At 40.4% G+C, this 26,784-nt stretch overlaps 1 protein-coding gene and 1 non-coding gene across 28 annotated transcripts in view; one reads left to right on the top strand and one right to left on the bottom strand.

Moving 5' to 3' along the window:
• Positions 1-26,784, top strand: part of Rims2 (regulating synaptic membrane exocytosis 2) — a 522,675-nt gene that overhangs the window by 43,172 nt on the left and 452,719 nt on the right. The window lies entirely within an intron of this gene.
• LOC132656088 (U6 spliceosomal RNA) lies at positions 22,805-22,909 on the bottom strand. The gene has a single exon (XR_009594030.1). It is a non-coding gene; the product is annotated as a U6 spliceosomal RNA (small nuclear RNA).

Here is a 26,784-nt window from a genome sequence, read left to right as displayed (position 1 = left end):
TATCAGAATTACTGTGTGGAAACAGAATGATCCATTCTTTAATTGGCAGACCAGCTTTAAATGTATCACCAAGATTTTAATATTGTTTTGTTTAACCTCATTACTGAGTTGATTATAGTCAAATGAATTGCTTTGAGTAGCAACATAGGTTTGCCAGAATTCAACATTAGCTTTTGGCTGTGCTCCAGGAGGCAATGGTAAACTTGGGCCATCTGGTCTGCTTCTTCACCTTCATTTCTTGCCAAGCAATGAGAGAATAATCTGGTGCATTTTGATTAATGATAAGTCTAGCAATGGGTGATGGCTTAGGCTTTTAAGTACTTGAATATGACAAGATGAGTGGGATTCAAATGAATTGGAATGCATTAAACCCAGAATGATAAATGATGAAATGATGTGGAGAAAAGTTTAGAAGGGACTAAACCATGAAAGCTAGAAGTGCTTGGACAGATGTCATGCAGATTCTAAGGGACCACAGATGCCAACTCAGACTACTATACCCAGCTTTCCATCACCATAGATAGAGTAAACAAGATATTCCATGACAAAACTAAATTTAAACAATGGCTGTGTATGAACCTACCCCTTCAGAAGATACTAGAAGGAAAACTCCAACCCAACAACGTCAACTACATTCAAGAAAACACAGGATGTAGATAACTTCATAACAGCAAAACCAAAAGAAGACAAACACACAAACACACTATCACCACCAATACCACAATAAAAGGAACTAAGAATCATTGGTCACTAATATCTATCCACACCAATGGACTCAACTCTCCAATAAAAAGACACAGGCTAACAGAATGATTGTGTAAACATGAACCAGCATTCTGCTGCAAACAAGAAACATTGCCTCAGAGTAAAAGGCTGGAAAAAGGTTTTCCACGCAAACAGACCCAAGAAACAAGCTGGACTAGCTATCCTAGTATCTAATAAAATAGACTTTCAACCAAAATTACTTTTAAAAGATGGGAAAGGACACCTCATTCTCATTAAAGGAAAAATCTACCAAAAGGATATCTCAGTCCTGAACTATGCCCCAAATACAAGTGTACCTGCATTTGTAAAAGAAACATTATTAAAGCTTAAATCACGCACAATTGCCACACATTAATAGTGAGAGACCTTAACACCCCACTCAGATCATTGAAACAGAAACTTAGTAGAGAAATAATGAAACTAGCAGAGATCATGAATCATATGGACCTAATAGATGTCTATAGAACTTTTCACTCAAACACAAAAGAATATACTTTATTCTCAGCACCACGTGGAACCTTCTCCAAAATCAACCATATAGTTGGTCATAAAGCAAATCTCATTGTTCTTTACCGGATCACAATGGATTAAAACTGGACCCCAACAACAACATAAATTACAAAAAGCCTACACACTCATGGAAAATGAATCATTCCCTGATTAATGACCATTGGGTCAGGGAAGAGATAAAGAAATTAAAGACTTCCTAGAATGCAGTGAAAAACTAAGGTACAACGTTCCCAAACTTAGGGGAGACCATGAATGCAGAGTTAAGTGGAAAGTTCTTAGCACCAGGTGCCTTCATAAAGAAATTGGAGAGATCCCATACTAGCAACTTAACAGCTCACCTGAAAGCTTTAGAAAATAAAGAAGCAAACACACCCAAGAGGAGTAGACAGCAGGAAATAATCACACTCACTGCTGACCTCAATAAATTAGAAACAGAGAGGACAATATAAAGAATCAACAAAACCAAGAGGTGGTTCTTTGAGAAAATCAACAAGATAGACAAACCCCTAGCAAACTAACTAAAAGAGAGACAGTACCCAGATTAACAAAGTCAGAAATGAAAAGGGAGACCTAACAACAGATACTGAAGAAATCCAAAGAATCATTAGGTCTTACTTCAAAAGCCTGTACTCCACAAAATTGGAAAATCTAAATGTAATGGACTATTTCTTTTTTAAAATTCAATTTAATTTTATTAATTACACTTTATTCACTTTGTATCCCCCATAAGCCCCTCCCTCCTCCCTTCCCAGTCCCACCCTCCCTCCCCCTTCTTCACGCAAGCTCCTCCCCAAATCCACTGATAGGAGAGGTCTTCCTCTCCTTTCTTCTGATCTTAGTCTATCAGATCTCACCAGGAGTGGCTTCATTGTCATCTTCTGTGGCTTGGTAAGGCTGCTCCCCACTCAGGGGGAGGTGATCAAAGAGCAGGCCAATCAGATTATGTCAGAGGCAGTCCCTCTTCCCATTACTATGGAACCCACTTGGACACTAAACTGCTATGGACTACATCTGTGCAGGGGTTCTAGGTTATCTCCATGCCTGGTACTTGGTTGGAGTATGAGTCTCTGGGAAGACCCCTGTGCTCAAATTTTCTGGTTCTGTTGCTCTCCTTGTGGAGTTCCTGTTCTCTCCAGATCTTACTATTTCCCACTTCTTACATAAGATTCCATGCACCTCTACCCAACAGTTGGCCATAAGTCTCAGCGTCTGCTTTGATAGTCTGCAGGGCAGAACCTTTCAGAGGCCCTCTGTGGCAGGTTCCTAGGTTGTTTCCTGTTTTCTTCTTCTTCTGATGTCCATCCTCTTTGCCTTTCGGGATGGGAATTGAGCGTTTTAGTCAGGGTCCTCTCTCTTGATTAGTTTCTTTAGATGTATAGATTTTAGTAGGTTTATCCTATGTTATATGTCTGTGTATATACCATGTGAGTATATACCATGTGTGTCTTTCTGCTTCTGGGACAGCTCACTCAGGATGATCCTTTCCAGGTCCCACCATTTACCTGCAAATTTCATGATTTCCTTATTTTTCATTGCAGAGTAATATTCCATTGTGTAGATGGACCACAATTTCTGCATCCATTCTTCAGTTGAGGGGCATCTGGGTTGTTTCCAACTTCTGGCTATTACAAATAAAGCTGCTACAAACATGGTTGAGCAAATGTCTTTATTGTGTACTTGAACCGCTTTTGGATATATGCCTAGGAGTGGTATGGCTGGATCTTGAGGAAGTGCTGTTCTTAGTTGTCTGAGAAAGCGCCAGATTGATTTCCAGAGTGGTTGTACAAGTTTACATTCCCACCAGCAGTGGAGGAGGGTTCACCTTTCTCCACAGCCTCTCCAGCATGTGCTGTCACTTGAGATTTTCATCTTGGCCATTCTGATGGGTGTGAGGTGAAATCTCAGGGTCGTTTTGATTTGCATTTCCCTAATGACTAATGACGTTGAACATTTCTTTAAGTGTTTCTCTGCCATTTGATATTCCTCTACAGAGGGTTCTCTGTTTAGCTCTGTTCCCCATTTTTTAATTGGATTACTTGGTTTGTTGCTTTTCAGCTTCTTTAGTTCTTTATATATACTGGATATTAGCCCTCTGTCAGATAAAGGGTTGGTGAAGATTCTTTCCCAATCTGTAGGCAGTCGTTTTGTTTTGATGACGGTGTCCTTTGCTTTACAGAAGCTTTTCAGTTTCATGAGGTCCCATTTATTGATTGTTGCTCTTAGAGCCTGTGCTGCTGGTGTTCTGTTCAGGAAGTTGTCTCTTGTGCCAATGAGTTCTAGGGTATTCCCCACTTTTTCTTCCAACCGATTTAATGTGTCGGGTTTTATGTTGAGGTCTTTGATCCACTTGGACTTCAGTTTTGTGCAGGGTGATAAGTATGGATCTATTTTCATTTTTCTACATGTAGACATCCAGTTGGACCAGCACCATTTGTTGAAGATGCTATCTTTTTTCCATTGTATGGTTTTGGCGTCTTTGTCAAAGATCAGGTGTTTATAAGTGTGTGGGTTTATTTCTGAGTCTTCTGTTCGGTTCCATTGATCCAACATTCTGTTTTTATGCTAGTACCATGCAGTTTTTATTACTGTTGCTCTATAGTACAGCTTGAGATCAGGGATGGAGATACCTCCAGAAGATCTTTTATTGTAGAGGATTGTTTTAGCGATTCTGGGTTTCTTGTTATTCCATATGAAGTTGAGAATTTTTCTTTTCAGGTTTGTAAGAATTGTGTTGGTAATCTGATGGGAATTGCATTGAGTCTGTAGATTGCTTTTGGTAAGATGGCCATTTTTACTATGTTAATCCTGCCGAGCCATGAGCATGGGAGATCTTTCCATTTTCTGATATCTTCCTCTAATTCTTTCTTCAGAGACTGGAAATTTTTTTCATACAAGTCTTTGACTTGCTTGGTTAGGTTTACACCAAGGTACTTTATGTCCTTTGTGGCTATTGTGAAGGGTGTTGTTTCCCTAATTTCTTTCTCAGTCCTTTTGTTTTTTATATAAAGGAGGGCTACTGATTTTTTTGAGTTAATTTTGTATCCGGCCACTTTGCTGAAGGTGTTTATCAGCTGTAGGAGTTCCCTGGTAGAGTTTTTGGGGTCACTCACATATACTATCATATCATCTGCAAATAGTGATAATTTGACTTCTTCCTTTCCAATTTCTATCCCCTTGATCTCCTTCAATTGTCTTATTGCTCTAGCAAGGACTTCCAGAAATATGTTGAAGAGATGTGGAGAGATTGGGCAGCCTTGTCTTGTCCCTGATTTCAGTGCGATTGCTTTAAGTTTTTCTCCGTTCAGTTTGATGTTGGCTATAGGTTTGCTGTATATCACCTTTACTATGTTTAGATATGTGCCTTGTATCCCTGATCTCTCCAATACTTTAAACATGAATGGATGTTGGATTTTGTCAAAAGCTTTTTCAGCATCTAGGGAGATTATCAGGTGTATTTTTTTTTTCCTTCCAGTTTGTTAATATGGTGGATCACATTGATGGATTTCCATATTTTGTACCACTCCTGTAAACCTGGGATGAAGCCTACTTGGTCATAGTGGATGATATCTTTGATGTGTTCTTGTATTCGGTTTACAAGTATTTTGTTGAGTATTTTTGCATCAATGTTCATGAGGGAGATTGGCCTGAAATTCTCTTTCTTTGTTGGGTCTTTGTGAGGTTTAGGTACCAAGGTGACAGTGGCTTCCTAGAATGAGTTTGGTAATGTTCCTTCTGTTTCTATTTTGTGGAATAGTTTGAAGAGAGCTGGAGTTAGCTCTTCTTTGAAGGTCTGGTAGTATTCTACTCTGAAACAATCTGATCCTGGGCTTTTTTTGGATGGGAGATTGTTAATGACTGCTTCAATTTCCTTGGGGGATATAGGACTATTTAATTGATTTACCTGGTCCTGATTCAGCTTTGGTAAGTCAAATCGATCAAGAAAATTGTCCGTCCGTTTAGATTTTCAAATTTTGTGGCATATATGCTTTTGAAGTAAGTCCTAATGATTGTTTGGATTTCCTCAGTGTCTGTAGTTATGTCCCCTTTTTCATTTCTGATTTTGTTGATTTGGGTGGTGTCTCTCTGACTTTTAGTTAGCTTGGCTAAGGGTTTGTTGATCTTGTTGATTTTCTCAAAGAACCAGCTCTTGGTCTCATTGATTCTTTGAATTGTTTTATTTGTTTCTAATTGATTGATTTCAGCCCTGAGTTTGATTATTTCCAGCCGTCTGCTCCTTCTTGGTGTGTCTGCTTCTTCTTTTTCTAGGGTTTTTAAGTGAGCCATTAAGTTGCTTGAATGAGCTGTCTCAAATTTCTTCTTGAAGGCACTTAGTGCTATGAACTTTCCTCTTAGCACTGCCTTCATTGTGTCCCACAAGTTTGGGTATTTTGTGTCTTCATTTTCAGTGAGTTCTAGGAAGACTTTAATTTCTTTATTTCTTCCCTGACCCAGCTGTCATTTAGTAGGAAGTTTTTCAGTTTCCATGTGTGTGTAGGCTTTTTGCTATTTCTGTTGTTGTTGAGGTCCAGCTTTATTCCATGGTGATCAGACAGGATACAAGGGATTATTTCAATCTTCTTGTATCTGTTGAGGCTCACTTTGTGACCAACTGAATGGTCTATTTTGGAGAAGGTTCCATGAGGTGCTGAGAAGAAGGTAAATTCTTTTGTGTTTGGGTGTAAGGTTCTGTAAATGTCTGTTAGGTCCATTTGATTCATGACCTCTGTTAGAGACATTGTTTCTTTGTTTAATTTCTGTTTTGTTGACCTGTCCTTTGTTGAGAGTGGGGTGTTGAAGTCTTCCACTATTAATGTGTGGGGGTCTATGTGTGGTTTAAGTTCTATTAAAGTTTCTTTCACAAATGTGGGTGCCCTTGCATTTGGGGCATAGGTGTTCAGGAATGTGATTGCTTCGTGGTGGAATTTTCCTTTGATGAGTATGAAGTGTCCTTCCCCATCTCTTTTTATTCATTTTGGTTGAAAGTCTATTTTATCAGATATTAGAATGGCTACTCCTGCTTGCTTCTTGGCTCCATTTGCTTGGAAAGCCATCTTCCAACCCTTTACCCTCAGGTAATATCTATCTTTGTGACTTAGGTGTGTTTCTTGTATGCAACAGATTGCTGGGTTATTTTTACGCATCCATTATGTTAGTCTGTGTCTATTTATTGTAGAATTGAGTCCATTGATGTTGAGAGAGATTAATGACCAGTGGCTGTTAGATCCTTTGATTTTGATGTTGGCTGTGATCATAAGGTTGTGTGCTTGGTTGCCTTTTTTTTTTTTTACTGTAGTGAGGTTAATTATTTCCTATGTTTTCTTGAAAGTAGCTAGTTTTCTTGGGTTGTATTTTCCCTTCTCGTGTCTTCTGTAATGCTGGATTTGTGTGTAGGTATTGTTGAAGTTTGTTTTTGTCATTGAATATCTTGTTTTCTCTGTTTATGAGGACTGAGAGTTTTGGTGGGTATAATAGCCTGGGCTGATATCTGTTTTCTCTTAGGGTCTGCATGGTATCCGTCCAGGCCCTTCTGGCTTTCATAGTCTCTATTGAAAAGTCAGGTGTGATTCTAATGGGTTTGCCATTATATGTTACTTGTCCTTTTCCCCTTGCAGCTTTTAGTATTTTTTTCTGTGTTCTGTATAGTTACTGTTTTGATTATTATGTGGCGGGAGGATTTTCTTTTCTGATTTAATTTATTGGGTGTTCTGTAGGCCTCTTGTATTCTTATTGGCCTCTCCTTTAAGTTGGGGAAGTTTTCTTCAATGATTTTGTTGAAAACATTTTTCTGGGCCTTGGAGCAGGGAATCTTCTTTTTCCTCTATTCCTATTATTCTTAGGTTTTTTCTTTTTATGTTGTCTTGAATTTCTTGGATGGTCTGTGTCAGGAATTTTTTAGATTTAACATTTTCTTTGACAGATACATCTTTTTCTTCCATTATATCTTCCACACCCGAGATTCTTTCTTCCATCTCTTGTGGTGTATTGGTTATGCTAACCTCTGTGGTTCCAGTTTTCTTTACTAAGTTCTTTCTCTCCACAATTTCCTCCATTTGTGTTTTCTTTAATTTTTCCAAATCTATGTTCAGATTTTGAGCCGTTTTGTTGATTTCCTTCACCTGAGTGTATTTTCCTGCTTTTCCATCAATTCCTTCAGCTGTTTGTTTGAACTATCCTTTGTTTCTTTTATTTCATTCAGTGATTTAAGCATTTCTTCTCTAAAGGCCACAAACTGTTTGGCTGCAACTTCTTGAATTTCTTTATGGATGGCCATAATCTGTCTGTTTTTATCTTCCTCTATCTCTTTACAGATGGCTATAATCTGTTTGAATTTATCTTCCTCTACGTCTTTATGTATTTTATTTGTTTCCTCTTTTATCCTCTTCATGAGCATAGATGTTAGGTCATCTTCTTGGATTTCAATTATGCTGGGGTGTCCAGGGCTACTTGCCCCTGGATAACTGGGTTCTGGAGATGCCATATTGCTCTGTGTTTTGTTGGTTGAGCTTCTACACTGGCCTCTACCCATTGGCCTATCTTAGGTGTTTGGGGTTATTTTCTGGTGGTTCCTGGAATCCTGTGGTGGAGAGAATCCCCTTGGCAGAAAGAAGGTTTTTCCTGAAGGAAGCCTTCTCAGCTTTTTGGGTATAGTCATTGGATGGCCGGTGTTTTTCAGGAGTTGCCGCTGCTCACCTCAGACATAGAGACCTGAGTGGTAACTGTGGTCCTTGTTAGTAGAGAGGGTTTGCCTCTCACCCGGAGAAGTCCTGAAGACAGCTGCCCTGCTTCTGGGTTTCTTGCTGTAAATTTAGTGATCTGCTGCTGTAACCTGTGTATCCCGTGGTTTGGTCAGTTTTGTTAGGGATAACTGGTTGCCCCTTAGAGCAGTATCTGGGGGTTGATCTCGGGGATTCCGGGCTTTTGTAGGTCTGAGGTTGGGGCTCTGTGCCCCAGTACCCAAGCGGTAATCTGTGGTGGGTGGGTACCGCTCTCCTGGTAACAACAGGCTATCTGGTGCACAGCATGTCCCTGGGTTGGGCAGGTCTGGGGGACCTGTTCTAGGGATATACTGGGTGGCCTAAGTCCATCCCCTTTGCTTTGTTCCCTGTGAGGATTTCTCCCACAGTGACTCCCAGTCTCTGTTGCCCTGGGCGCACAGCTTTGTTTGTTCTGGAGAGCTGGTGCACAGCAGCTGTCTATGTCTGTGGCTGGATCCCAGTTCAGTGATGGCGGCTGGTACCGGCTGGTCTGTGAGACTTTTTCCAGGAAAAGACTGGGTGACCATAGTCAGAACCATTTCCTTCCTTCCCTGTGGGGTTTTCTCACGACTGGGACTCCCAGTCTCTGGTGTTTTTGTGCCCACTGATCAGCCTGAAGGTGATCGGGACACGCAGGCGTGTGGCTCTGGTCTGGGGACCTAGTGCCTGCAGAACCCTGGATTTCTCCCAGGTTCTGGCTGGGTGGCCTGAGCGTGGACCCGACTGATTTCCATGCCGTGGGGGTTTCCTCTCACCTGGGAAACATGATCGCTGTTGTTTTAGGGCCCAGAGTTCAGTCTCTTGCTCACTGTATGGAAAATGTTGTCCTGCTCCTCAGATGCAGTGTTCTCCTGGCGTCGCCATCTTGTCCCGCCTGGATTATTTTCTTGATAGATTTTACTTACCAAAGTTAAATCAAGACTGGGTTAGGAGTTGAAACAGTCCTATAACTCCTAAGGAAATCCAAGCAGTCATCAAAAGTCTCCTAACCAGCAAATGCGATAGACATTGGAAGCAGAAGAAGACAGGGAACAGAACAGCATCCTACCACAGAGGGCCTCTGAAAGACTCTACTGATAGAGGTATTGAAGCAGAGGCTGAGAATTATAGCCAAACTTTGGGCAGAATACGTGAAATTTTATGAAAGAGGGGGAACTAGAAAGACCTGGAGAGTACAGGAGCTCTAAAAGGAGACCAACAGAGCATAAAAACCTGAGCCCTGGGGCCCCTGAAGAGAATGATACCCCAACCAAGGAACATGCATGGAGAGGACCTAAAACTCTGGCTCAGATGTAGCCAATAAATAAACTCAGTTATCAAGTGAGGTCCCTAGTAAGGGGAGCAGGGTCTTTTTCTGGCATGAACTCAGTGGCAGGCTCTCTGATCACCTTTCCCTAGGGGGTACAGCCTTGCCAGGTCACAGTGGAAGATAATACAACCAGTCCTACTGAGACCTGATAGGCTAGGTTCAGATAGAAGGGGAGGAGGACTTCCCCTATCAGTAGACCAGGGGAAGGGCATACTGAAGAGGGTAGGTGGGATTATGAAGAGACAAGGGAGAGGTCCACAACTGCGATACAAATTGAATAAATTGTAATAAATAATAATTATTATCATTAAGTCTCCCAACCAGGAAAAAAAATGGTTTTAGTGCAGAATTCTACCAGACTTTCAAAAATGACCTAGCACTGATGTTCCTCAAACTATTCCACAAAATAGAAACAGAAGGAACATTGCCAAACTCATTCTGTGAGGCCATAGTCACCCTGATACTTAAACCACACAAAGATCTTACAAAGAGAATTTTAGAACAATTTTATGACCGTTGATGCAAAAATACTCAATAAAATACTTGCAAACTGAATCCAAGAGCACATCAAATACATCATCCACCATGATCAAGTAGGCTTCATCCCAGGGATGCAGGGATAGTACAACATATGAAAATTCATTAATGTAATCCAGCATATTAACAAACTGAAAGAAAAAAAATGTGATCATCTCATTAGATGTAGAAAAAGCCTTTGATAAAATCCAACACCCCTTCATGATAAAAGTCTTGGAGAGATCAGAAATACTACACCCTTATCTAAATGTAATAAAGATTATGTACGGCAAGCCTATAGTCAACATCACATTAAATGGAGAGAAACTCAAAACAATCTCACTAAAATCAGGGACAAGACAAGGCTGCCCACTCCATATTGCTTCACTATATTACTAGAAATTCTAGCTAGAGCAATAAGATAATTAAAGGAGATAAAGTGATTATAAATCAGAAAGGAGGGAATTAAAATATGACTATCTGCAGTTGATTTGATAGTATATGTAAGTGACCCCAAAAATTTTACCAGAAAACTCCTACAGGTGATAAACATCCTCAGCAAAGTGGCTGGATACATGATTAATTGAAGAAAACAAAACAAAAGAAACAAACAAAAAAAACAAAAAAAAAAACTAGTCCTCCTGTATACAAATGAAAAATGGGCCGAGAAAGAAATTAGGGAAACCACACCCTTCACAGTAGCCACAAATAAGTTTCTTGGTGTAACTCTAACCAAGTATGTCAAAGACCCTATCACAAGAACTTCAAGTTTCTGAAGAAAGATATTGAAGACAGTAGAAGATGGAAAAGATGTCCCATGCTAATGGGCTAGGTGATTAACATAGTAACTACAAGGAGACCAACAAAGCCAAAAAAGAAAAGAAAACAAAAACAAAGGAAACAAACCTGGACTCAGGGGGGATTGCAGAGACTAATGTATCAACCAAAGACCATGCATGGAGAGGACCTAGACACCTGCTCAGATGTAGCCCATAGACAGCTTAGTCTCCATGGGGGTTCCCTAGAAAGGGGAGAAGAGACAGTCTCTGACAGGAACTTGGTTGCCTGCTCCTTGATCACTTCTCCTTGGTGGGGTGACCTAGCCAGCCCACAGAGGAAAAGGACCCAGGCAGTCCTGATGGGACCTGATATGCTAGGGACAGACAGTAGGGAAGGAGGACTTCCCTATAGGTGGACTTGGGAAGAGGGATAGAGGAGGAAGAGAGATGGAGGGCTGGAATGGGAGGACATGAGGTTGGGGGCTACGACCAGTATATAAAGTGAGTAATGTGTTAAAAAAAATCATAAAAATGATCATCTTACCAAAAGCAATCTACATATTGGATGTAATCTCCATAAAAATATCAACACAATTCTTTACAGACCTTAATATGGAAAAAGAAAAAAACCTAGAATAGCTAAAACAATCCTATACAATAATAGAACTTTTGGAGGTATGTTCATTTCTGACTTCAAACTATACTACAGAGTAATAGTAATAAAACTGCATGGTCCTGTCATACAAATAGACTGGTTGGTCAATGGAATCCAATTGAAGACTCAGAAATAAACCCAAACACCTATGGACACCTGATTTTTGACAAAGGAGCCAAAACCATACAATGGAAAAATGATAGCAGTTTCAGCAAATGGTACTGCTCTAACTGGATACCTACATGTAGAAATCAACAAATGGTGCTGGTCTAACTGGATGTCTACATGTAGAAAAATGCAAATAGATCCATAATTTATCTCACTGTACAAAACTCAAGTCCAAGTGGATCAAGCCAGATACACTAAATCTGCTAGAAGGGACAGTGGGAACCAGCTTTGAACTCATTGGCACAGGAAAGAATTTCTTGGACAGAATACCAACTGCTGAGGCCCCAAGATCAATAATTAATAAATGGGACCTCTTGAAACTGAAAACCTTCTGTAAGGCAAAGGACATTACCAATAGAAATGACAGTCTACAGTTTGGGAAAAGATCATTACCAATCCTATATTTGACAGTGTAATATTCCATGTTAATATTCAGAATTTATAAAGAACTCAAAAAATTAAACACCAACAAACCAAATAACCCAAGTAAAAACTCAATATATGGGCCACAGAGCTAAAAAGAAACTCTCAACAGAGGACTCTTGAATGAGAGAGGAAAGGGGAGAAAATGAAATTGGAACTCGATCTTTGATTTGAATTCACTCATCAACAAATCTATTATTATGTGTTGATAATGATTAAATTTATATCTCAAGACTGGTGAAACCAAGACATATGGAAACAAAAACCACATACTTGCCACATACTAAACAAACCACACCCACACACTTTCACTTTTCACACCAGCAACACCAACTACAGAAGGACAAGTTCTTTTTGTTGTTGTGTTTTTAGATTGGGTTTTCTGTGTAGCTTTGGCTGTCTCGGACTTGCTCTGTAGACCATGCTGGCCTCAAAATCACAGAAATTGTCTTCTGCCTCCTGATTGTTGGGATTAATGGTGTGTACCACCACTGCTTGGAAGGCACATTCTTATATCTTTAGCTAATAAATATTAGGTTTTTTGTTTCTTTTTGCTTTTTTTTTTCTTGCTTTCTTGGATGTTATCATTTTTTAAAATTATTTTTTTATTGTCTGTTATTATTAGTTACATTTTATTAACTCTGTATCCCAGCTGTATCCTGCTCCCTTATTCCCTCCCAATCCCGGAACCCTCCCTCCCTCAGCTTCTCCCTGCCCCTTTCCAAGTCCACGGATTGGGGAGGACCTCCTCCCCTTTCATCTGGTCCTGTTTTATCAGGTATCTTCAGGGCTGACTGCAAAGTCTTCCTCTGTGGCCTAGCAGAGCTGCTCCTCCCTTGGGGGGGGGGGAGGTCAAAGAGCCTGCCATTGAGTTCCTGTCAGAGAATAGTCCCTGTTCCCCTTACTATGGGAAACCAATTGGTTATTGAGCTACCATGAGCTTCGTACGAGTAAAGGTTCTAGGTTATATCCATACATGGTCCTTGGTTGGAGAAACAGTTTCAGAAAAAACCCCTGTGCCCAGATATATTTGGTCCTTGTGGGGCTCCTATCCTTTCCCTGTCATACTAACTCCCCTTCTGCTGAAGGTTTGGTTATGAGTCTTAGTATCTGTTTTGAAACGCTGCTTGGTAGAGTCTTTCAGATGCCTTCTGCGGTAGACTCCTGTCATACGTCCAATGCACATCTCATTTGTCTTTCTAAGTGAGGATTGATCATCTTACCTCGTGTCTGCTTTCTTGTTTATCTCCTTTAGGTGTATAGACTTCATTATGTTTATTATATCTTGTAGGTCTATATAAGCGAGTATATACCATGTTTGTCTTTCTCCTTCTGGGATACTTCACTCAGAATGATCTTTTCTAGATCCCACCATTTGCCTGCAAATTTCATGATTTCCTCATTTTTGATTGCTGAGTAGTATTTCATTGTGTAAAAATACCACAATTTCTGTATCCATTCCTCCGATGATGGACATCTGGGTTGTTTCCAGGTTCTGGCTATTACAAATAAAGCTGCTACAAACATGGTTGAGCAAATGTCCTTGTTGTGTACTTGAGCAAATTTTGGGTACATACCTAGCAGTGGTATAGCTGGGTCTTGAGGAAGCGTTATTCCTAATTGTCTGAGTAAGTGCCAGATTGACTTCCAAAGTGGTTGTACCAGTTTACATTCCCACCAGCAGTGGAGGAGGGTTCCCCTTTCTCCATAACCTCTCCAGCATGTGTTGTCACTTGAGTTTTTCATCTTGGCCATTCTGATGGGTGTAAGGTAAAGTCTCAGGGTCATTTTGATTTGCGTTTCCCTAATGGCTAATGAGGTTGAGCATTTCTTTAAGTGTTTCTCTGCCATTCGATATTCCTCTACAGAGGGTTCTCTGTTTAGCTCTGTTCCCCATTTTTTAAGTGGATTACTTGGTTTGTTGCTTTTCAGCTTCTTTAGTTCTTTATATATACTGGATATGAGTCCTCTGTCAGATAAAGGGTTGGTGAAGATTCTTTCCCAATCTGTAGGCAGTCATTTTGTTTTGATGACGGTGTCCTTTGCTTTACAGAAGCTTTTCAGCTTCATGAGGTCCCATTTATTGATTATTGCTCTTAGAGCCTGTGCTGTTGGTGTTCTGGTTCAGGAAGTTGTCTCTTGTGCCAGTGAGTTCTAGGGTCTACCCCACTTTTTCTTCTAACCAATTTAATGTGTCTGGTTTTATGTTGAGGTCTTCGATCCACTTGGACTTTAGTTTTGTGTGAGAGAAGAGCCAGAGGGGAACCAAAATGTCTGGTTTATATAGTGTAAGAGGGGGAACATAAGTTCCTGTCCCTGGGCTGGAAAGTTCAGGGGAGACAGAGGGTTATGCCAGCCACAGACTGCAGCAGGTAGGGTCCAAAGAATGCTGGGAGGACTGGGAGTCCAGGTCCACTTTGGTATAGTTTGAAACCCAAAAGCCTTATTTTGGAGACTTTTGTCTTGTTCCTACTTGGATTCTAATCTGAGGCTCAACAGACGTGTGCTGAAGCCATTTTTATAATCAAAAGTTCATTATTTTTCTTTAATATTTATATCTAGGTTAAAAAGCACATGACATTAATGCACTGGTTAGTGACAGTAAATTTGCACAGCTCTCTCCATTAGCCTTTATTAGATGCAAGGGTAATAAAATGGAAGGAGGAGAAGGAAAATATCAACTCTGATTTTCTTGCTGTTTAGTTTTTAGCACATATTTTGATTTTATAGAATTGTATAAAATTTTATTTTAAAATTAGTAAATTGAAAGGAACGGGTACAGAATTTTACTTAATGTAAAGAATGCCAGCTTTACTGTTAGGCCTTTGCCAAAGAAGTGCAGGATGGCAGGAGAGAAGCAGGTTCCCTTCTGTTTTAAGGATATTTAAAGCTTTTTTGTTTATTCTTTTCTTTAGATTTTCAGCACTTTTCTGGTGACTTGTTTTTTAAAATTCTCTCTCTCTCTCTCTCTCTCTCTCCCTCCCTCTCTCTGTCTCTGTCTCTCTTCCTCATGCACATATATACACACAACTTCATTGAGATGTAATTTGTATACCACACAGTTCAACCTTTCAAAGTTCACAGTACTTTATACTGTGCAGCTATAACCACAATCTAATTCTGGAATATTTTCGTTTCCTCTAAGAGAACCCTTTATTTAGCACTTACTCCTCCCTTCCCCCATCCTGTTTAACCACTAATTTACTTTCTATTGATTTACTAATTCTAGATGTTTTATATAAGCAAAATCACATATTTTTAGTAGTGAGGACTGTACATAGAATCTTGTACTTGTTAGTGAAGCTATCTACCATTATATTCCCACACCATTTTAAATTTTTTTATTTTCAGATAGGATCTTGCCAAATTAACCTAGCCTGGCTTTGAATTTGTGATGTAGTCTTAGCCTTGATCTTGGAATCCTCCTGCCTCATCTTCTCAAATATCTAGGATTACAGGCCTGTTATGCCTGGTTCATACTTTTTTTTTTTGAGACTGGTTTTTAATGTTATCAAGAGCCATCTATATTGTAATTTGTAATAATATTTCATTTCTTTTTATTACAAAACACACATGGGAAAATTTACCACTTATATAATTTTGTAGTATAGAATGCACTGGCTTCCGAAGTTGGGAGCACAGCATCTCTGTGTAGTTACTACACGTTTTCACCATTTGAAAGAGAAACCTTGTACCCATTAAACCTTCCTCTGACACCCCTAATGTATTTCCTATCTCTATGTACTGGTCTAATTATTTCCTATAAATGGAAATACAGCAATGTATATAAAATACAAAATATATTCATCTGAATAGTATATCAGCATTTTAAAAAAGGTAAAAACTACACGTTATAGCATGAATAAGTCTTGGAAATTTTACTGCAAATGGAAAGAAATCTGACACAAGCACTATTTACTTTGCTTCTCTGATGATGCCTGAACAGGGCACTGATTTATGAGTATAGAAAGTCATTAGCAGTCCTTTTATTGCTATGTTTCTTTAGCTGAACAGAATATTTGGTTTTACAAGAGGTCCTTGGCCAAATATAATCTCAGGTTCTTGGCTACCCAACAGCGCCAGGTATGGAGTGGGCGTTAAATCAAATTAGACGTGGTTAATCACTCCTACAGGTCTTGTGGCACTATTCCACTATCATATCTTGTAGATATGTCATCATGGTAGATCTAAGGTTTTGGAGTTGGGTTGGATTCATCTTTCTTCTTTGGTAGCATGCGAAATACCTTCCAGTATCATGAACACCAGTCTATAGGAGTGAAGGCTTTAAGAAGGCACCACTTCAACTTTTCTCCATTCAATGAGTTGTGTAGGTGTCTTCAGCAATAGGTACTTACTGTCAGTTTGTGGAGAGCAACCTATTACAGCATTTGCAATAGCATAGGTTGTTTGTGTATTTCCATGGGGCCATTTTGGCCAACAATTCAATTAGTTGTAACTCATTTTCTGGTACTGGAAGCTTCATTTAATGATGAGAGATGGCCAGTTGGGACTGTCTCCCCATTATTTGGTAATCACATTTAGACCAACTTTATATTAAGGAAGCTTCTACTGTATTAAGTTTCCATTTCCCTCAAATGGCTCCTAGTTTTAGTTGTCCCTCTCTGTATTCCTTCCCTTGCCCTTACCCCCTCCCCACTTTATCCTTCCATTTTAGCTCGCCCCCACCATGCCTGTCTATAACAATCTATTCTATTGCTCTTTCCCTCTACTCCATTACTCTGTAACTGAGCTATGGTTATACAGATTATATCTTACTTATCAGTGATTTAACAACTAACATCTACATATAGATGAATACGTAGTATATTTGTCTTTCTATGTCTGGGTTACCTTACTCAGGATGATTTTTTTTTTTCCCTAGCTCCATCCATTTACCTGCGATTTTTATGATTACATTTTTTAAATAGGTATGTAATATTCCATTGTGTAAATGTAGCATAATTTCTTTATTTAGTTATCTGTTGGCTGTCCTCTAGGTTGTTTCTAATTTTTGGCTGTTAGGAATAAAGCAGCAGTGAACATGGCTGACAATGTCTGTAGTAGGGTGAAGAGTCTTTTGGGTATATGAACAAGAGTAGTTTCTTAGTGTTCTACCACTGTGAAGAGACATCATCATCATGGCAACTCTTATAAAAGAAAGCTTTTAATTGGGACTTGCTTACAGTTTCAGAGGTCTAGTTCATTGTCATCATGGCAGGGAGCATGGTAGCACACAGGCAGACATGATGGCTGAGAGTTCTACATATGGATATGCAGACAGCGAGAAGAGAAAGACACTTGGACTGTCTTGGACTTCTGAAAGCCCAAAGGCCACACTCACTGACATACTTTTCACAAGGCTACACCCAATCTTTTCAAATAGTGCCACTCCCTGCTGACCAAGCATTCAAATCTGTGAGCCTATGGGGGACATTCTCTTTCCGGTTTCAATATTGTTTAAAAGTATAAACATCAAAGTCTCTTCTGAGACTTAAAGATAATTTTTAGCTATATTGCTTTGAAAAATCAAAATCAAAAAGCATATCACATACTTTCAATATACAGTGGCACAGAATATGCATTACCATTCTAAAAGAGAGGAAATATTGGACCAAAGAAAGACTGAAAACCAGCTGGGCAAACTGTAAACTCTGGATCTCCGTGTCTGATATCAAAGCACTCTTCAGCTCTCCAACTCCTTTCAGCTCTGTCTTGGGCTGGTGCTGTGCCCAGTCTGCAGCTTTCCTAGACAGGCATTTCATGGCTCTGGCATTTTTCACTTCTTGGGGCCTCCAACAAAATCCAGGCTACAACTTCATAGTTTCACACAATTAACCTCTCTAGGCCTCCATGTGGGGAGATCCCTGACCCATGCCAGACCTCAGCAGCTTTCCTTAGCCATAGAGGCAGTTTCCACAATCCCTTTTTGTATTCTTAACTCAAAAGCCATAATCAAGTGGTTGAAATTGCCAAAGTGCTGCTGCTTGCTGGAGCTGCAACTTGACTTCCTCTTTCAATTATATTAACACTAGTATTCTGTTGTGGATGGTTTCCTTCACTGCTTACGTTTTTATTTGATTCCTTTTCACAAGTTGGAAGCTTATCTGAGTAAGGTCTTGCCCTGAGGTCACCTCTACCTTTATTCCATTTAGCATCAGGCTTTTCTTTAAACCTTGTATCTCCTTGAGCACTGGACTTAGGTCCATTACACTTCCTGGGGCTCCTTTTTCTTATCAAAGTGTACATTTTATACTTTTCCTTGCTCAGCTTGCCCCTTTTCATTATAGATCTCCATTAAGTGTGACTGCTTTTAACCACTTAACAGAGTCAATACCAGGCTGTCTTGAATTATTCTCTGCCAATGCCAATAATCCAAAACTCCTTAATTTAGTATCAGGCAGATTAGTATCAGGCAGAGTTTTTGGACAAAGGCAGAAATCAGCTACTTTCTTTATTAAAATATCACAAGAAGGTCTCTAGTATTCTCTTCTGGAACCTCTTGAGGCTGGCTGTCACAACCTACATTGTTCTCAGCACCACTGTCTTCCATGTTCCTACTAGTGTGGCCCAATGACCCACACTTCATGTGTTCAACTGCTTTCTTAGTTCCAAAGTCCACATTACGCCAACAAGCCTCATGGTCAGGCCTGCCACATCAATGCCTGACTCTTTGGCACTAACTTCTGTCTTAGTCAGTGTTCTATTTCTGTGAAGAGATACCATGACCATGACAGCTCTTATAAGAAAGCATTTAACTGGGGCTTGCTCCACTTTCAGAGATTTAGTCTATTATCCTCATGAGAGGGATCTTGGCGGCGGACAGGCAGATATGGTAGCAGAGAGTAGTAAATTCAGTTCTGAAGTTAGTAGGCAGCAGGCAGAGAAAGGCACTGGGACTGGCTTGGGCTTTTGAAAGCTCACAGATCTCCCCCCCCCCCCCCCGTGATACCCTTCCTTCAATAAGGCCACATTTCCAAATCTTTTCAAAGAATGCCACTGTCTGGTGAGCCTATAGGGGCCATTCTCTTTCAGATATACCACAGTGGTATATCTGGATCTTGAAGTAGATTGATTCCTGTCTTGCTTAGTGTACTGGCTATTTTTATGTCAATTTGACATAAGCTAGACTCATCAGAGAGGACGGAACCTCAGTTAAGAAAGCCTCCATAAGATTACGCTGTAAATAAGCTTCTACCTTTTCCTATCACTTGTTACTTTTCTTTTTAATTATTTGTACCTTAATGTATATGAAGTGATAGCTCATTGTATTTCTGATGCACATTTCTTTCTTAACCAGTGATACTGAGCATCCTCTTCTTAACCAGTGATACTGAGCATCTTTCTATCTGTTTATTGGCTATTTTCAAATGTGAGAAACAGCTATTCTGATGCTTCATTTAGTTTTTTATTTTTACTTTTATTAGTTTTTTTATTTGCTCTTTTAAAAAATGTATTTATTAAATCACTTTACAGCCAGATCCCAGCCAGATCCCAGCTAGATCCCAACCCCGTTCCTCCTCTCCTCCCAGTTCTATCCTCCTGCCCTCTTCTTTCCATTCCCCCCTCACCTTCTCAGAGAGGAGTAGGCCGCTCATGGGTTCCAACCCACCTTGGCACTTCAAGTCACAGTAGGAATAAGTACATCCTTTCCCACTGAGGCCTGGCAAGGCAGCCCAGATAGGAGAAAGGGATCCAGAGGCAGTTAATAGAGTCAGAGACAGCCCCTACTCCAGTTGTTAGGGGGACCCATATGTTGACCAAGCTGCACATCTGTTACATATGTGTAGGGGGTCTAGGTCCAGCCCATGCATGCTCTTTGGTTGGTGGTTCAGTCTCTGTGAGCCCCCATAGGCCCAGGTTAGTTTACTCTGTAGGTCTTCTTGTGGTGTCCTTCACCCCTCTGGCTCCCTCTATCCTTCCATCTACTCTTCTACAAAACTCCCCAAACTCAGCCTATTGTTTGGCTGTGGGTCTCTGCATCTATTTCCACCAGCTCCTGGATGAAGGCTCTCAGAAGACAGTTATGCTAGGCTCCTGTCTGCAAGCAGAGCAGAGTATCATTAATAGTGTTAGGAGTTGGGGTGGGTCTCAAGTTGGGCCAATCTTTGGTTTGCCATTCCCTCAATTTCTGCTCTACCTTAATCCCCTATACTTCTTGTGGGTAAGGCAAGTTTTGGATCGAAGATTTTATGGGTAGGTTGGTGTCCTCCCTCACTGGACATTCCATTTGGCTATAGGAGGTAATGACTTCAAGCTCCTTTGCCTCCCCTACCAGGAATCTCAGCCAGGGTCACCTCCATAGACTACACAGAGCCTCCCCTGTTTCAGAGATGCCTCCCACCCCACTGATTTCTGTTCTTCCTCCCAGCCCTCCCCCACCCCTGGCTCTTCTTAAACCTGATCTCCACCCCTGTTACTCTTCCCACTCCATTTCTTACATAGTTCCCTCTCTCCATCTACTTCAGATGCCTGCATTATTTCCTCTTTGGAAATAATAATAATAATAAATAATAATAATAATAATAAAGAATAATAATTCTTCTCTCTTTATTTACGTTTACAGTTTTCCATTCCTCTCCTCCTAGTTCTCCTCATCCCCAGCTCTCCTCTGCCCCAGATCTACTCCTCTGTTTCCTTTCAGAAAAGGGCAGACCTTCTAGGGATATCAACCAAGCAGGGCATACCAAGTAAGGTTAGGTACCTCCCCTCCTGTTAAAGATGGACAAGTCAACCTAGTAGGGAAGGCAGGCTCTCAAAAACAGGCGAAAGAGTCAGAGACAGTTCAACTCCCACTGTTAGGAGTTCCACAAGAACACCCAGCTACACAACTGTAACTTTATACGCAGAGGACTTAGGTCAGACACATGTAGGCCCCTGGGAGCCCTGTTTAATTTATTGTGTGGTTTTCTTGTGGTGTCCTTGACCATTTCTGGCTCTTAGAATTCATCCCCCACCTTCCTGCCTTTTGAAGGGTTCCAAAACTCCTTCTAATATTTGGCTGTGGGTCTCTGTGTTTGTTTCCGTCAGTTTTTGGAAGCAGCCTCTCTGATGATGGTTATGAAGGGTTCCAGCCTACGAGTATAGTAAAGTAGCATTAGGGATCATTGTAGTGTGTTTGGTTTTATCCTAGGGCTCTGGGCCATTCAACCTCTTGATTTTGGCCCTCTAGGCAGTGTCAGGGGTGTGCTCCCTTGTGGCAGGAGTCTCAAGCTGCACTAGTCATTGTTTGGCCCCTTCTACAATTTCTGCACCACCTTTATTCCAGCACTTCTTGCAGTCAGGATAAACTGTAGCTTGAAGGTTTTGTGGCTTGGTTGGTGTCCCAGTCCTTCTACTAGAATTCTTGCCTTGTTACAGGAGATGTCTGGGTCAGGCTCCATATGTCCCATTATTAGAGTCTTAGCTAGGGTCACCCTCATACATTCCTGGGAGTTTCCATTGAACTGAGTTTTTATAGCAGCAAGTCTAAAAGACTTCAGTATTGGTGATGCAGAGGTGGACCAAAGGATGCACATGGGCCCTAGTGATCCAGGGGCTTTGATGGGAAGATAGAGATTCAGTGGGAGGCACAACTCAGCAGTTATTTCTTATTGAGCTTTGAGAGTTATGTGTTTTGTATTCACATCCTTTTTAAAAAAATATTTTTTTATTAATTACACTTTATTCACTTTGTATCCCAGCTGTGGCCCCCTTCCTTGACCCCTCCCAGTTCTACCCTCCCTCCCTCTTCTTTCCCTATGACCTTCCCCCAGTCCACTGATAGGGGAGGTCCTTCTCCCTTTCATCTGACCCTAGCCTATCAAGTCTGCCTTATCCTCCTCTGTGGCCTGGTAAGGCTGCCCTTCCCCCCACCTCAGAGGGAGGTGATCAAAGAGCCAGCTGAGTTCATGTCAGAGACAATCCCTGTTCCCATTACTAGGGAACCCAGTTGGACACTGAGTCCTTTATTTGAGTATCAGTCTCAGAAAAGACCCCTGTGCCCAGATATTTTGGTTCTTTTGTTCTCCTTGTGGAGCTCCTGTCCCCTCCAGGTCTTTCTGTCTCCCCCTTCTTTAATAAGATTCCCTATACTCTGCCCAAAGTTTGGCTATGAGTCTCAGCATTTGCTTTGATACCCTGCTGGGTAGAATCTTTCAGAGTCCCTCTGTGGTAGGCTCCTGTCCTGTTCCATGTTTTCTTTCTCTTCTGATGTCTATTCCATTTGCCTTTCTGAGTGAGGATTGATCATCTTATCCAGGATCCTCCTTCTTGCTTAGCTTCTTTAGGTGTGCAGGTTTTAATATGTTTATCCTATATTGTATGTCTAATATCCATTTATAAGTGAGTATATACCATGTGTGTCTTTCTGCTTCTGGGATACCTCACTCAGGATGATCTTTTTTAGTTCCCACTATTTGCCTGCGAATTTCATGATTTCCTTGTTTCTAATTGCTGAGTAGTATTCCATTGTGTAAATGTACCACAATTTCTGTATCCATTTCTCCGTTGAGGGACATCTGGGTTGTTTCCAGGTTCTGGCTATTACGAATAAAGCTGCTATGAACATGATTGAGCAAATGCCCTTGTTGTGTACTTGAGCATCTTTTGGATATATGCTTAAGAGTGGTATGGCTGGATCTTGAGGAAGCGCTATTCCTAGTTGTCTGCGAAAGCGCCAGATTGATTTCCAGAGTGGTTGTACAAGTTTACATTCCCACCAGCAGTGGAGGAGGGTTCTCCTTTCTCCACATCCTCTCCAGCATGTCCTGTCTCTTGAGTTTGATCTGTCACTTTTGATCTTAGCCATTCTGCTGGGTGTGAGGTGAAATCTCAGGGTCATTTTGATTTGCATCTCCCTGATGGCTAAGACGTCGAACATTTCTTTAAGTGTTTCTCTGCTGTTCGATATCTCTACAGAGAGTTCTCTGTTTAGTGCTATATGGCCCAACATATGGAACAGTTCAAATTTGGCTGACACCCTTGCTCAGGGGCGGCACAAATCTTGTCTGTATTGTTGCCGTTGTAGTGTAGGTGCTGCTGAAGTGAGCACGGCATTCACTTCCTTTATTAGTAGACTCACGCTGTTTTACCCCATAGTTAGCATCTGTGCATTTTAACACTCACATTTGTGTGTCTTTGTGTGCATGTGCGCGAATGTGTGCATGTCCAATGCATATGTGTCATGGCCTGCATTACCACATGCCATGTCAGGGAACAGCTTTCATGAGTCGGTTCTCTTTATCACGTAGGGTCTGGGGACCAAACTTGGGCTGTCAGACTTTGCAGCAACCACCTTTATTTGCTGAGCCATTTCACTGATCATATTCTTGTTCATGACCTTTGATACACTCAAGTTTGCTGCTGTTGAATTTTTTGTAAATTCTAATGCATTGACAATTTATTTTGTTTTTTCCTGTTCTTTTAATTTATTCTCTCAGTTTTATAAATATTAGTATCTCATGTACTATGATCGCAATTCCCCTGCTCCCATATTTTCTCTAATCTACTTCTCTCAGCCGCATTTCACCTTTTCCCCAATAAGTCTCTTTGCTGCTTTTATGTCTTTTTCTTTCTTTTTTTTTTTGTTTTCTCATTTTCATTGTTTTACATTTAATTAGGGTTGCCTGCATGAGCATATAATAGTTTTGTCCTGTCCAGAAGGTAGCTTTTTTTTTTGTTTGTTTTTGTTTTTTGAGACAGGGTGTCTCATGTAGGCCTGGCTTCCCTGAAACTCATTCTGTATAGCGTGCTAGCCTCAAACTCAACAGAGGTCTCTGCCTCTGTCTCTCCTTCTGTCGAGTCTTGGAGAGGATAATACAGATGCCATCTTTAGGGCTGAGGTTCATTTTTCTGACCACTTTGACCACTTATGAGCCTCCACATTACTCACTACAAACAGAAGCTTCTCTAATCAAGATTAAGCACAGCACCATCTATGGTTATAAACACAGATATTTAGAAGGTAGTTAGACACCATGTACTTTTCCAAAATAACAATGGCTGGTTATGACTTAGGGCTTCTGACCTCCTATACCCTGTATTTTTGACTAGGTTTATAGTACCAAATGTGACTTTTTCCCCCAGTGGAGTAGATTAAAGTCCAACCAGATATAATTACTTTCTAAACAGCTGTGCCACTATTGGTCTAGTGAGTCTATCTTGCCTGACAAATTGGTAGTAGTTATCAGGAGTTATAATTGTGTATGAGTGTTGATGATTTTTCTCCTCCAGCCACTTGAATAGTATTCTTGACACTGAATGCTATCCAGTAAGGAGTAAGCTTCCAGCTTAATTCTGGGTTGATTTCTTTATGCCCTGCAATCCAAGTGTGTGCTGCTTTTAAGCAATAGGCTCTTACCATCTAGTTGTTGAGAGTGATAGCTTATTAAACTGTTTTGGATTCTGTGGTATTCATGATGAACAACTCATGTTTAAGTATCCTGTATCTGTCACCACAGAGTTTTAATTTGGATGGAGTGCAATGTAAGTTTTCTTTTACTGTTTATACTTCAGTGCCACATCTAAGCAAACCATTGCCTAAACAACATATTGAAAATTACTATGTGTTTTGTCCAGCAGTTTTGCCTTTGACTTTATGCCTTTCATCTATTTTGAGTTAAGTTTATGCTATGTGAGATAGGTCTCCATCTTGGTTGCTGTTGCTACATGTGGATTTAGAGTTTCCCCAGCACTAATTTGTTAAGAATAGTATTGTTCTTTTATTGAATTGTGTTGTCATCTTTGTCAAAAATCAATTAATCATTGACAGAAAGGTTTATTTCTGGACTTAAGTTCTTTTTTGTTGATCTAGGTATCTCTCTTCAAGCCAAAACCACAGTTTTGATAATTTTGTAGTAAGTTTGAACTTAGGAAATGAAGCTTCTTCCTTTTTCAAGGTTCTTTTGACTTTTCTATTTTCTTAGTTTTCATTGGGATTATCATATTAATATTTAACAAACAATATATTTACAATGATTATATTGGCTCTGTAGAGCAATTTGTCATCTTAGTGGTAAAGTATCAGTTTACGGATACATGCTTACTTGTGCTTCCTGAGTGCTGTGCTTAAAGGAATGTGCCACCATGGCCAGCTGTCAGCGCTGTTGGTTGAGTGGTCACTAGAGAGCAAATTCTAAACAGTAGCTGTCAAGTACATTCGTTGTAATATAGTCCTTGACAATAAGGAATGCAGAATAGACAAAACAATCTTGAAAAAAGGAGCAAGCTTGTTCACTTTTAAACTTCTAAACTTCTAAAGCACATTGGCATAAATGCTTTTTCATTTCTTTAGTTCTTTAATTACTTCCAGCAATGGTAGTGTAGTGTGGAAGTCTTACATTTTTATTTTGTTATATTAATTGTAATATTTTTCATCATTGGGTGTGCGTGTACCCACGGTATACATGTGGAGATCTAAGGACAACTTTTGAGACTTGCCCTGTGGCTTGCTGCTATCTGACTCAGGGCAGCAAGAGTGTGTGACAGTCTCTTTAACCTCTGAATCATTTTGCCAGCCTAAGTTTATGATTCTTTTTTTTAAAAATGTATTTATTTTATTATATGTGTATGATAATTTTGCCTGCAGGATCTGCTGTAGTGTCTGCAGAGGCTAGAAGAGGCTGTGGAACTATACTCTCAGATGATTGTGAGATCCCTGGTGTGGGTGTTATAAACTAAACCTTGTTCTTCTGCAAGAGCAACAAGTGCTATTAACTACTGAGCTATTTCATTAGCCCTCCCATACTCCCAATTTATTCTTTAGTATTTAATTTTTGATGTTACTTAAAGATGGGATTAAAATTATTCTTTAACAATTTCATACATGTATACAATGTATTCTGATCACATTCCCATTTTCTTATCCCTCTCTTAGTAATTTATTTAATTTTATTTTATGTGTGAAGGTGTCAGATCCCTTGGGATTGGTGGTACAGACAGTTGTGAGGTGCCATATAGGTGCTAGGAATTGAACCTGAGTCCTTTGGAAGAGCAGACAGTGCTCTTAAACGCTGAGCCATCTCTCTAGTTCACCTTACCCCTCTCTTAACCTTATGATGCCAGCACAATGTCGCCCAATTTGTGTTTTTTGTTTGTTTCATTTGGTGATATGTTGGGTTTAACCAGGGACATTGCATGAGTTGGGTGGGGAACTAACCACTGATGTATGGCTACACCACTGAAGATAGTGACTCTATTTCCCTCATTATAGGTTAGCAAATAGCTTTTTCTTGGTGTGTGTATGTGTGTGGGTGTATGTATACACACACACACCTGCCTTTGCATGTCTGTGTGTGGGTGTTAAAGGCCAGTACCTTGGCTGCCTTCCTTTATCACTCTGCACCTTATCTTTTGAGAGGCTGTCTTTTACTGCACTTGGAACTGGGTGTCTTGTCTAGACTGGTTGACCAGAGAGCCCATGAGGAACCATGTGATTCTACTGTACCACTCTGGGGTCACAGTTGGGCACCACTGTGTCAAGCTTTCACTTTGGTGGTAGGATCCAAACTTAAGACTTCATATTTTCACACCAAACACTTCACTGACTTAGCTGTGCTCTAGCCCCAGTAACCACACCGAAGAGATGAGGAAATGAGGATACAAAAGGTTAAGTGATGTGCTTGAACATTTAGCTAGTTAGTGACAAGAGCCAAGAATTAAAATCCAGGCTGCCTCTGTCTGATTACCTCTGTGCTTTCACTGGCTGTGCCATATACATCCAGAACCCTTCCCCCCACTTTTTTTTAATGCTTCCATTGTGCCTAACCTCACACTAGCCATGGTATGCAAGAACATAATGATTCTACGTTTACTCACCTGCCTAGGTCCATTGACAGTCTTAGTACAAGAACATGGTACGGAGCAGAGAGTTTCTCTAAAGGACATAATTACACACACACACACACACACACACACACACACACACAC

The sequence above is a fragment of the Meriones unguiculatus genome, chromosome 8 (assembly GCF_030254825.1).
Source record: "Meriones unguiculatus strain TT.TT164.6M chromosome 8, Bangor_MerUng_6.1, whole genome shotgun sequence".
In the NCBI taxonomy this organism is placed as follows: Eukaryota; Metazoa; Chordata; class Mammalia; order Rodentia; family Muridae; genus Meriones; species Meriones unguiculatus.
This window is presented reverse-complemented; position numbering and strand designations above follow the sequence as displayed.